The sequence below is a fragment of the Palaemon carinicauda genome, chromosome 22 (assembly GCF_036898095.1).
Source record: "Palaemon carinicauda isolate YSFRI2023 chromosome 22, ASM3689809v2, whole genome shotgun sequence".
NCBI classification, from domain to species: Eukaryota; Metazoa; Arthropoda; class Malacostraca; order Decapoda; family Palaemonidae; genus Palaemon; species Palaemon carinicauda.
The window spans coordinates 92,013,706-92,026,422 of record NC_090746.1 but is presented as its reverse complement, the minus strand read 5'-3'; the positions used below and the strand labels follow the sequence as shown (position 1 = coordinate 92,026,422).

At 36.7% G+C, this 12,717-nt stretch overlaps 1 long non-coding RNA gene across 1 annotated transcript in view; it reads left to right on the top strand.

The window, feature by feature from the left end:
* The window catches only part of LOC137616618 (uncharacterized), a 13,414-nt gene extending 1,303 nt beyond the window's left edge, over positions 1-12,111 (top strand). Inside the window, exons 2-3 of the long non-coding RNA XR_011039460.1 lie at positions 10,645-10,813; positions 11,954-12,111. This is a non-coding gene — a long non-coding RNA (uncharacterized lncRNA). The remainder of the gene's footprint in view (positions 1-10,644; positions 10,814-11,953) is intronic.
* Positions 12,112-12,717: the final 606 nt, after the last annotated feature.

Here is a 12,717-nt window from a genome sequence, read left to right as displayed (position 1 = left end):
CAGATGTGGTGGTTTAGCGAGTCTGGCTACAAAAAAGTGAATGTTTAGTAACTTTGGTTACAAATTGGGAATGTTTAGTGAATTTGGTTATATGGATGTGAAAATTTATTGACTTTGGTTACAGAAATGTGAGTTTATTGACTTTGGTTACAGAAATGTGCGTTTAGTGACTTTGGTTACACAAATGTGCGTTTAGTGACTTTGGTTACACAAATGTGCGTTTAGTGACTTTGGTTACACAAATGTGCGTTTATTGACTTTGGTTACACAAATGTGAGTTTATTGACTTTGGTTACACAAATGTGAGTTTATTGACTTTGTTTACACAAATGTGAGTTTAGCGACTCTGGTTACACAGATGTGAGTTTAGCGACTCTGGTTACACAGATGTGAGTTTAGCGACTCTGGTTACACAGATGTGAGTTTAGCGACTCTGGTTACACAGATGTGAGTTTAGCGACTCTGGTTACCCAAATGTGAGTTCAGCGACTCTGGTTACCCAAATGTGAGTTCAGCGACTCTGGTTACCCAAATGTGAGTTCAGCGACTCTGGTTACCCAAATGTGAGTTCAGCGACTCTGGTTACACAAATGTGAGTTCAGCGACTCTGGTTACACAAATGTGAGTTCAGCGACTCTGGTTACACAAATGTGAGTTCAGCGACTCTGGTTACACAAATGTGAGTTCAGCGACTCTGGTTACACAAATGTGAGTTCAGCGACTCTGGTTACACAAATGTGAGTTCAGCGACTCTGGTTACACAAATGTGAGTTCAGCGACTCTGGTTACACAAATGTGAGTTCAGCGACTCTGGTTACACAAATGTGAGTTCAGCGACTCTGGTTACACAAATGTGAGTTCAGCGACTCTGGTTACACAAATGTGAGTTCAGCGACTCTGGTTACACAAATGTGAGTTCAGCGACTCTGGTTACACAAATGTGAGTTCAGCGACTCTGGTTACACAAATGTGAGTTCAGCGACTCTGGTTACACAAATGTGAGTTCAGCGACTCTGGTTACACAAATGTGAGTTCAGCGACTCTGGTTACACAAATGTGAGTTCAGCGACTCTGGTTACACAAATGTGAGTTCAGCGACTCTGGTTACACAAATGTGAGTTCAGCGACTCTGGTTACACAAATGTGAGTTCAGCGACTCTGGTTACACAAATGTGAGTTCAGCGACTCTGGTTACACAAATGTGAGTTCAGCGACTCTGGTTACACAAATGTGAGTTCAGCGACTCTGGTTACACAAATGTGAGTTCAGCGACTCTGGTTACACAAATGTGAGTTCAGCGACTCTGGTTACACAAATGTGAGTTCAGCGACTCTGGTTACACAAATGTGAGTTCAGCGACTCTGGTTACACAAATGTGAGTTCAGCGACTCTGGTTACACAAATGTGAGTTCAGCGACTCTGGTTACACAAATGTGAGTTCAGCGACTCTGGTTACACAAATGTGAGTTCAGCGACTCTGGTTACACAAATGTGAGTTCAGCGACTCTGGTTACACAAATGTGAGTTCAGCGACTCTGGTTACACAAATGTGAGTTCAGCGACTCTGGTTACACAAATGTGAGTTCAGCGACTCTGGTTACACAAATGTGAGTTCAGCGACTCTGGTTACACAAATGTGAGTTCAGCGACTCTGGTTACACAAATGTGAGTTCAGCGACTCTGGTTACACAAATGTGAGTTCAGCGACTCTGGTTACACAAATGTGAGTTCAGCGACTCTGGTTACACAAATGTGAGTTCAGCGACTCTGGTTACACAAATGTGAGTTCAGCGACTCTGGTTACACAAATGTGAGTTCAGCGACTCTGGTTACACAAATGTGAGTTCAGCGACTCTGGTTACACAAATGTGAGTTCAGCGACTCTGGTTACACAAATGTGAGTTCAGCGACTCTGGTTACACAAATGTGAGTTCAGCGACTCTGGTTACACAAATGTGAGTTCAGCGACTCTGGTTACACAAATGTGAGTTCAGCGACTCTGGTTACACAAATGTGAGTTCAGCGACTCTGGTTACACAAATGTGAGTTCAGCGACTCTGGTTACACAAATGTGAGTTCAGCGACTCTGGTTACACAAATGTGAGTTCAGCGACTCTGGTTACACAAATGTGAGTTCAGCGACTCTGGTTACACAAATGTGAGTTCAGCGACTCTGGTTACACAAATGTGAGTTTAGCGACTCTGGTTACACAAATGTGAGTTTAGCGACTCTGGTTACACAAATGTGAGTTTAGCGACTCTGGTTACACAAATGTGAGTTTAGCGACTCTGGTTACACAAATGTGAGTTTAGCGACTCTGGTTACACAAATGTGAGTTTAGCGACTCTGGTTACACAATGTGAGTTTAGCGACTCTGGTTACACAAATGTGATTTTAGTGACTTTGGTTACACAAATTTTAGTTTAGTGACTGGTTAAACAAATGTGAAATATTAGTGACTTCGGTTTCACACGTGTGATGGTTTAGTGGCTCAGATTACACATCTGTGAAGGTCAAGTGACTGGTTACACACTTATGAAGATTGTGACTTGGTTACACATTTGTGAGGGTTTAATAACTGGTTATACTCTTGAAGGTTTAGTGACTGGTAACCCAATTGCAACGGTTTAGTGACTGGTAACCCAATTGCAACGGTTTAGTGACTGGTAACACAATTGCAAAGGTTTAGTGACTGGTAACACAATTGCAAAGGTTTAGTGACTGGTAACACAATTGCAAAGGTTTAGTGACTTAGGTTAAACACTTGTAAAGGTTTAGTGACTTAGGTTACACACTTGTGAAGGTTTAGTGATTCTGGCTACACAATTGCAAAAGGTTTAGTGACCCTTGTTACACACTTAAGAGGGTTTAGAGAAACGGATTACAATTGCGAAAGATTAGCGACTCTATATCCTTGCGAAGGTTTAGTGCCTCTTGTTATATTTGTTAAGGTTTAATAACCTTGATTAAACAATTGTGAAGATTTAGAGAATTTGGTTATACACTTGAAGGTTAAGTGACTTTGGTTACACTTCTGAATGTGTAGTGACTTTGGCTAGACTTTTGATAGTTTAGACTGGTTACACACTTGGGAAGGATTAGCGACTGGTTACACACTTGCGAAGGATTAGTTACTGGTTACACACTTGCGAAAGATTAGTTACTGGTTACACTTGCGAAGGATTAGTTACTGGTTACACACTTGCGAAGGTCTAGTGACTGGTTACACACCTGCGAAGGTTTAGTAACCTTAACACACTTGTGAAGGTCTAGTGACTCGTTACACAATTGTGAAGGTCTAGTGACTTGTTACACACTTCTGAAGGTCTAGTGACTTGTTACACACCTGTGAAGGTTTACTGACTTGTTACACACTTGTGGAGGTTTAGTAACGTTGGCTACACAGTGACTTTGGTCATACATGTGTGAAGGTATAGTGACTTTTGTTATACAAGTGTGAAGGTATAGTGACTTAGTTACTCATGTGCGAAGCATAGTGACTCAGTTACACAAGAGTGGAAGTTAGCGACTTTAGTTATACACGTGTGAAGTTATAGTGACCTTTAGTTACACACGTGTGAAGTTATAGTGACCTTTAGTTACACACGTGTGAAGTTATAGTGACTTTAGTTACACACGTGTGAAGTTATAGTGACTTTAGTTACACACGTGTGAAGTTATAGTGACTTTAGTTACATGTGTGAAGTTATAGCGACTTTACACACATGAAAAGTTAGTGACTTTAGTTACACACATGAAGTTATAGTGACTTTAGTTACACACATGAAGTTATAGTGACTTTAGTTACACACATGAAAAGTTATAGTGACTTTAGTTACACACATGAAGTTATAGTGACTTTAGTTACACACATGAAGTTATAGTGACTTTAGTTACACACATGAAGTTATAGTGACTTTTGTTACACGCGTGTGAAGTTATAGTGACTTTTGTTACACGCGTGTGAAGTTATAGTGACTTTTGTTACACGCGTGTGAAGGTATAGTGACTTTTGTTACACACGTGTGAAGGTATAGTGACTTTTGTTACACACGTGTGAAGGTATAGTGACTTTTGTTACACGCGTGTGAAGGTATAGTGACTTTTGTTACACACGTGTGAAGGTATAGTGACTTTTGTTACACACGTGTGAAGGTATAGTGACTTTTGTTACACACGTGTGAAGGTATAGTGACTTTTGTTACACACGTGTGAAGGTATAGTGACTTTTGTTACACACGTGTGAAGGTATAGTGACTTTTGTTACACACGTGTGAAGGTATAGTGACTTTTGTTACACACGTGTGAAGGTATAGTGACTTTTGTTACACACGTGTGAAGGTATAGTGACTTTTGTTACACAAGTGTGAAGGTATAGTGACCTTTGTTACACAAGTGTGAAGGTATAGTGACTTTTGTTACACAAGTGTGAAGGTATAGTGACTTTTGTTACATACGTGTGAAGGTATAGTGACTTTTGTTACACACGTGTGAAGGTATAGTGACTTTTGTTACACACGTGTGAAGGTATAGTGACTTTAGTTACACACGTGTGAAGGTCTAGTGACTTTAGTTACACACGTGTGAAGGTCTAGTGACATTAGTTACACACGTGTGAAGGTCTAGTGACTTTAGTTACACACGTGTGAAGGTCTAGTGACTTTAGTTACACACGTGTGAAGGTCTAGTGACTTTAGTTACACACGTGTGAAGGTCTAGTGACTTTAGTTACACACGTGTGAAGGTCTAGTGACTTTAGTTACACACGTGTGAAGGTGTAGTGACTTCAGTTACACACGTGTGAAGGTCTAGTGACTTGTTACACACGCGTGTAGATATAGTGCATTTAGTTACACACGTGTTTAGGTATAGACATTTGTTACACACATGTGAAGGTATAGTGACTTTGTTACATAGTTGTGAATATAGTGACTTTGGTTACACACTTTGTAAGGTTTAGTGGTTTTGGTTACACTGTTGTAGATGTATATAAAGTAAAGCTAGGAATTTGTGAAGGTTTATAGACTGTTATGCACTTGTGAAGGTTTGACTACTGCTATGCACTTTGATGGCTTAGGACTTTAGTTACACACTTCTGAAGGCTCAAGGCACTGGTTACGCACTTTTGTAGTTACTTTTGAAGGCTTAGTCTTTGGTTACACACTCTAGATGGTTTAGTCTGTGATTACACAATCATGGAGGTTTAGTCTTTGGTAACACTCATGAAGGTTTAGTCTTTGGTAACACTCATGAAGGTTTAGTCTTTGGTTACACTCATGAAGGTTTAGTCTTTGGTTACACATTCTTGAAGGTTGAGGCTTTGATTACACATAATTTTAGGTTTAGAGGCTGGTTATACATTCTTTGAAGGTTTAGAGACTTTGGTTGCACATTCTTGAAGGTTGGAGACTGGTTATACACTCGTGAAGATTTAGATACATTGGTTACACACTTGAGGGTTTAAATACATTGGTTACACACTTGAGGGTTTAAATACATTGGTTACACACTTGTGAGGGTTTAGATGCATTGGTTACACACTTGTGAGGGTTTAGATGCATTGGTTACACACTTGTGAGGGTTTAGATGCATTGGTTACACACTTGTGAGGGTTTAGATGCATTGGTTACACAATTTTGAAGGATTATGTACATTAGTTAGACAATTGTGATGGTTCAGATACATAGGTTACACAATTGTGAGGGTTTAGATATATTGGTTATATACTTGTGAAGGGTTAGAGAGACTGATTATACAATTGTGAAGGAAAATTTGTTGGTTAAACTTGTGAAAGGAGACTTAGGTTGAACACTTTTAAATGATTACTTTGGTCACACATTTGTGTAGGAATACTCTTTGGTTACACTTGTGAAAAAATACTTTGGTTACAAGTTTGAAATTTCTTTGAATACACACTTGATGGAATACTTTTGTTATACTTGTGAGAGTAGACTTGGTTATAGACTTGGTTGTAAACTTGTGAAGGATTGTTTTGGTTATAAACTTTTTGAAGGAACATTCTTTGGTCATAATATTGTGAAGGAATATTCTTTGGTTATACACTTGTGAAGGAATATTATTTGGTTATACCTAGTGAAGGAATATTATTTGGTTATACCTAGTGAAGGAATATTATTTGGTTATACCTAGTGAAGGAATATTCTTTGGTTAAACCTAGTGAAGGAATATTCTTTGGTTATACCTAGTGAAGGAACATTCTTTGGTTATACCTAGTGAAGGAATATTCTTTGGTTATACCTAGTGAAGGAATATTCTTTGGTTATATCTAGTGAAGGAATATTCTTTGGTTATACCTAGTGAAGGAATATTCTTTGGTTATACCCTTGTTTAGGAATATTCTTTGGTTATACCCTTGTGAAGGAATATTCTTTGGTTATACACTTGTGAAGGAATATTCTTTGGTTATACCTAGTGAAGGAATATTCTTTGGTTATACCTAGTGAAGGAATATTCTTTGGTTATACCTAGTGAAGGAATATTCTTTGGTTATACCTAGTGAAGGAATATTATTTGGTTATACCTAGTGAAGGAATATTATTTGGTTATACCTAGTGAAGGAATATTAGTTGGTTATACCTAGTGAAGGAATATTAGTTGGTTATACCCTTGTTTAGGAATATTCTTTGGTTATACCCTTGTTTAGGAATATTCTTTGGTTATACCCTTGTTTAGGAATATTCTTTGGTTATACCCTTGTTTAGGAATATTCTTTGGTTATACCCTTGTTTAGGAATATTCTTTGGTTATACCCTCGTGAAGGAATATTCTTTGGTTGTACCCTCGTGAAGGAATATTCTTTGGTTATACCCTCGTGAAGGAATATTCTTTGGTTATACCCTTGTGAAGGAATATTCTTTGGTTATACACCTGTGAAGGAATATTCTTTGGTTATACACCTGTGAAGGAATATTCTTTGGTTATACACCTGTGAAGGAATATTCTTTGGTTATACACTGGTGAAGGAATATTCTTTGGTTATACACTGGTGAAGGAATATTCTTTGGTTATACACTGGTGAAGGAATATTCTTTGGTTATACACTGGTGAAGGAATATTCTTTGGTTATACACTTGTGAAGGAATATTCTTTGGTTATACACTTGTGAAGGAATATTCTTTGGTTATATATTTGTGAAGGAATACTTTGGTTATAAATTTGTGAAGGAATACTTTGAAAATACACTTGTGAAGGAATACTTTAGTTATACACTTGTGAAGGAGTCTACACTTTAGTTGAAGGTGGAGACCTTGGTTAGAGACTTTTGGAGGTGGAGACCTTGGTTAGAGACTTTTGGAGGTGGAGACCTTGGTTAGAGACTTTTGGAGGTGGAGACCTTGGTTAGAGACTTTTGGAGGTGGAGACCTTGGTTGGAGACTTTGGAGGTGGAGACCTTGGTTGGAGACTTTGGAGGTGGAGACCTTGGTTGGAGACTTTGGAGGTGGAGACCTTGGTTGGAGACTTTTGGAGGTGGAGACCTTGGTTGGAGACTTTTGGAGGTGGAGACCTGGTTGCACAATTTTGAAGTTAGAGACCTGGTTGCACAATTTGAAGTTAGAGACCTGGTTGCACAATTTTGAAGTTAGAGACCTGGTTGCACAATTTTGAAGTTAGAGACCTGGTTGCACAATTTTGAAGTTAGAGACCTGGTTACGCACTTTTGAAGTTAGAGACCTGGTTACGCACTTTTGAAGTTAGAGACCTGGTTACGCACTTTTGAAGTGTTAGAGACCTGGTTACGCACTTTTGAAGTGTTAGAGACCTGGTTACGCACTTTTGAAGTGTTAGAGACCTGGTTACGCACTTTTGAAGTGTTATGGACCTGGTTACGCACTTTTGAAGTGTTATGGACCTGGTTACGCACTTTTGAAGTGTTATGGACCTGGTTACGCACTTTTGAAGTGTTATGGACCTGGTTACGCACTTTTGAAGTGTTATGGACCTGGTTACGCACTTTTGAAGTGTTATGGACCTGGTTACGCACTTTTGAAGTGTTATGGACCTGGTTACGCACTTTTGAAGTGTTATGGACCTGGTTACGCACTTTTGAAGTGTTATGGACCTAGTTACGCACTTTTGAAGTGTTATGGACCTAGTTACGCACTTTTGAAGTGTTATGGACCTAGTTACGCACTTTTGAAGTGTTATGGACCTGGTTACGCACTTTTGAAGTGTTATGGACCTGGTTACGCACTTTTGAAGTGTTATGGACCTGGTTACGCACTTTTGAAGTGTTATGGACCTGGTTACGCACTTTTGAAGTGTTATGGACCTAGTTACGCACTTTTGAAGTGTTATGGACCTAGTTACGCACTTTTGAAGTGTTATGGACCTAGTTACGCACTTTTGAAGGGTGAGAGACCTTGGTTACGCACTTTTGAAGGGTGAGAGACCTTGGTTACGCACTTTTGAAGGGTGAGAGACCTTGGTTACGCACTTTTGAAGGGTGAGAGACCTTGGTTACGCACTTTCGAAGGGTGAGAGACCTTGGTTAACGCACTTTCGAATGGTGAGAGAGACCTTGTATGTTAAATTTTGTGAGTGCAGTGACCCACAGTGAAGAAAATACTGAGCTTCAAAAAAAAATTCCCCGAATTAACGACCCACTTTTGCAGTTCAACATATACCGCTTACCAGAACATAGCTGTGATATAATTTTGCTAGTGCGCTGAATCATGTGGGTACCAAAATAATCATTAGAAGGGCGTGAAGATGGTTATGGTACTTAAATTTCATGCCACTTGAATATACTTTTTAACTGATTGTTTATCGTGTATTTCTGATAATTATTATTGCCCAAAGAACAAGTTTTGGTTATCACCCAAAATTACCAGTTTCCTAACTGGATGGCTTAAGATAACATTAACTGAAATAAGATCAGATTCATTAAAAATACATCTTAAAATGAAGGGTTATTTACTTTTTATGAGAAAAAGGTGGCTTGCTTCTGAATCTTTTGAGGGTTAATGATTCTTTTAATTACTAGCGTCACTGGAATTTGCTATAAAGAATGGACGAGTGCTGGCTAGTTTGGCATTTGTCTGCTTAATGGGGTCTGGGGAAATAATTTCCGTATTGGCCTATTTAAATGTGAAGTCTTTCTCAATGCAAATTTGTTTACTTTTAGGAGAATTACGAGTTACTGTGCATGCGTTGTTTGTATTGAATTTTTTTACAGCTGTTTTCTGTATGATGTAATCATTACCTGTTTTTTTCCAACCTGTTGAAAGCTTCAAAATCTTTTGTAAAAATTCCAGATGTTGCTCTAGAGCAGCCGTTTTTTTCCACTATCACCTCCAGTACCAACATGAATAAAATCACATGAAGTCTCCAAAAGGGCAGTGCAATTTATTTCGAAATTTAGCGTAATTTAATCGTTCGGTAATGGGCTTGTTCAAATGCTCTCCGTTCAGTATATAGCTATTGATGGTTTTGTGAAAGTAAAAGAAAAATCCCTGAAATAGCCCATGGGGCTTGCATGTACACCAAATTATGTACCGCTTGTCAAAACACAGGAGCAGTGATGTAAAGTTAATTTTCCGAGCGGAGCAAAACACGGAAGAACTATCAGGAGTGAAGTAAATAATAGATAATTATAACTCCCAGCCACTTGCATGAACTATATATTTTTCCTGCGGGCTCTCTCTATTTTGCATTTCTGGCCATTATCATAGCTGCAAATATCTCGTTTTGGCCCTTTCCCAACTGGCGTTTCCCATAACTCTCTTTATGTAAGGGTAAAAAAATATCGCATAAAGGGCGATTTGCTCCATTCATGGTCAGAAATGCCTAAAATACAAGAAAAGAGTAGGAAAAATATATGGTTTATGTATTTGGCTAGAAATTAAAGTATATACTTGCCGTTTCAAGTTTCTAGGTTTACATTTTAGCATTTCCATAACAGGTTATAAAGTTTTGATAACATACATTTCTTAGATTTTGGGTCATATTATTGTACTAAGAATATTATCTGCTTCAGTATAACTGAACAGTTTTAGCTATATATTAAATGTATTTGTTAAACTTTATTTTTCATAATCTTTAAATTTTAGGGTCCATTTCGGTCTTAATACGTTCCGTTATTTAAATTTGTCTTATCTTCCAGACGTACTTGCTTTCCTTGCGAATTTTGACCATTTTACTTTGAACACTTTTAGTGATATTGTTAGAAGATACTAGTTACTGGAATAAGTAAATTAAATTAATTTTGTGAGACCGAGAAAGATTTGTTGGTCTTCAGTCAAGATGTGAATTCTTTGACTTTCAATTCGATAAGTTGATTGATATAGAATGGGTATTAAGTGTTCTTGGTGTTTAAGTTTATAAATATAATCTTAGGGCATTAGGTCTATTTTTTTTACCTTAGAGAAAGTTATTCAGTCAGCTTCATATAAGAAGTTTGGTCATTTTACCAGGTGTTTGTCTTGCAGTATGTGAGTAAAAACAGGTTCTTTAAAAAGATATTCGGTACAAGTAACATTTTGAATTTTTGAGGCTGTTATTAATCTAAAAATATTCCTTGGTAAACATGAAAATGATTAGCATATTCTTACTGGCAAGTCATCAAATGAAGTCTCTTAATGGCTGAAATATTTGTGCGCGCACTAAAGAATTTTCTTTTCCAGATATTAATGACCATATTGACTGAGGTGCTGAAGCTTGAACGATGAATTCTATGCATACGTACCAGAAACTTTTTTAAAAAGGAATATTTTATCCAGCTGAAGTGGAATAAATTGATCAAAAGAATATATACTTGGAAATTAACCCTAACATTCAAAACCTTCAGTACTGGTAAGTGTGTAAAACTACTTTACATTAGTTTAGCCGCATATATTAGGTTAAATTAAACTTTCAAAACATGAAAATTGGTTGTTTACTTTGGGAATAGGAATTTGGCCTGATTTAAGTTGGAGAAGTCATTCCCGGTGAAAAATTTTATATAATTTTTAAACTACTTGACCGCAACTTCATTATTGGAGTAAAGTACAGTAAAAGGGAAATATTATACAGATTAAAACGTAAGATTATTACTAAATAATCATTAGGTACCCAGCTCGAGTAAAAGGATATTTTCAAGACTTGTTTAAGATTCTATATTTGAACATGTGGTTTTTTTTTTTTTTTTTTTTTTTTTTTTTTTTTTTAGTTACAATGCGTAATTCTCGCTTTAAACTTTGGACTGACATTTTGGTCGTTAAATGTAAATGCACCTGAAACCTGATGTAGAAAAGAACAAAATATTCAAATTAATGGTTGAACGAAAACGGGTTACTAGGTGAAACCTTCGTTTTATGTAAAAGATCAGACTATAATTCCCCTAGATTACCAATCCGTACTGGTCAGCAGTGTGATGAAAACTTGACCAAACCTCAGATCCCTGAAATGAATACATACATGTCCGAGACCTTTTATTGTATTGGACTAGAAACTACAGCATTTGTTTTTGTTGTTGCTGGTGTTGTAAAATCTACATTTAATAAGTTAATCTATTTTAAAATCTTAATTTTGAGACCTTCAAAAATTTTCCACTCTAGATAAAAAAACCAGTGTCCTTCCCATAAAATATTAAATGTGTAAGTACTTACTTGATGTAAGATAATGATATGTGGTGGTGTAACTTTTGAAGGATTTTTTATATGTAAAGCTGATTTTTATTTCTGATTTTTAGTTCATGCAAAAGTAATTGTTGAAATAATGGTTTTTCAATGGGTAGGACATTTTGAAAGGTAAGAGGAATCAGTAATATACAGTTTGTAATAATCCATAGATTTTATAAAAAAAATTTCATTGATTCAAAGTAAAATAAAATATTTTGATTTGATAGATTAACATAGTTTTATTATTACTGGAAGGTAACTAATAGACCTAATTATGGCAAAGATGGAAGTCATAATATTTAAAATGTACATCATATATTTTGATTTCTTGCAGGTATATTTGAAACTGGAAAGGAGTTACTAACAGGCTGAACGTTAAAACGCCAACAGTGAGGCAATAGGTTTAGAAAAGTCAAGAACGGAGTGACTAAAAAAAAATTATACTATAAGAAACCTGTAAAATTCATTAATAAAAATCTTATGTAGCAAAAATACTTTTAGTTCACATTGCAAGTTACTGCAGGTGTTTATTAGAATATATTAGATTTAGTTCCCCTATTCCTGTTACTGGTATCTAATTTTCTAATGAAATTTTTCAATATCTTACAATTCATACAGTTCTCTCTTCTGGTCTGTCTTTCTAGCATACTTAGTTTTCTAATATTTTCTGTACATTTTTTCTTCAAGCAATGAGTTTTATTATGGGCTCTTATTTTGTTTGTCTCTTCTGCCAATTGTATGTTCTTCTTTTTCTTTCTGCCTTTTCCTATTTTTTTTTTTCAATTTCTCGTTCAGTTTTACTTTTGGTCTTCTCTCTTTGAGTACTCTTGGTTGCTTATGTCTATGGCTACGCTATTGTGAATATTGATTTGTTGTTTCTTTCCGCTGCTGGTCGAGAAATTGGGATAACGCTAATGCTTAACTGCGCTAATGTGTAATTTTTTGTGTAATGCTCCAGAAGTTTCAGCTTTTACGACTGAATTTATAGACTCTTCATTAGGATTGTTTTCCTTTTTACACTTTCCAAAATTCGTATGGATTTATTTCTCTTTGCACGTTTGACAGGTTCCATATGCTGTGTATTCTCAGTATTATTCA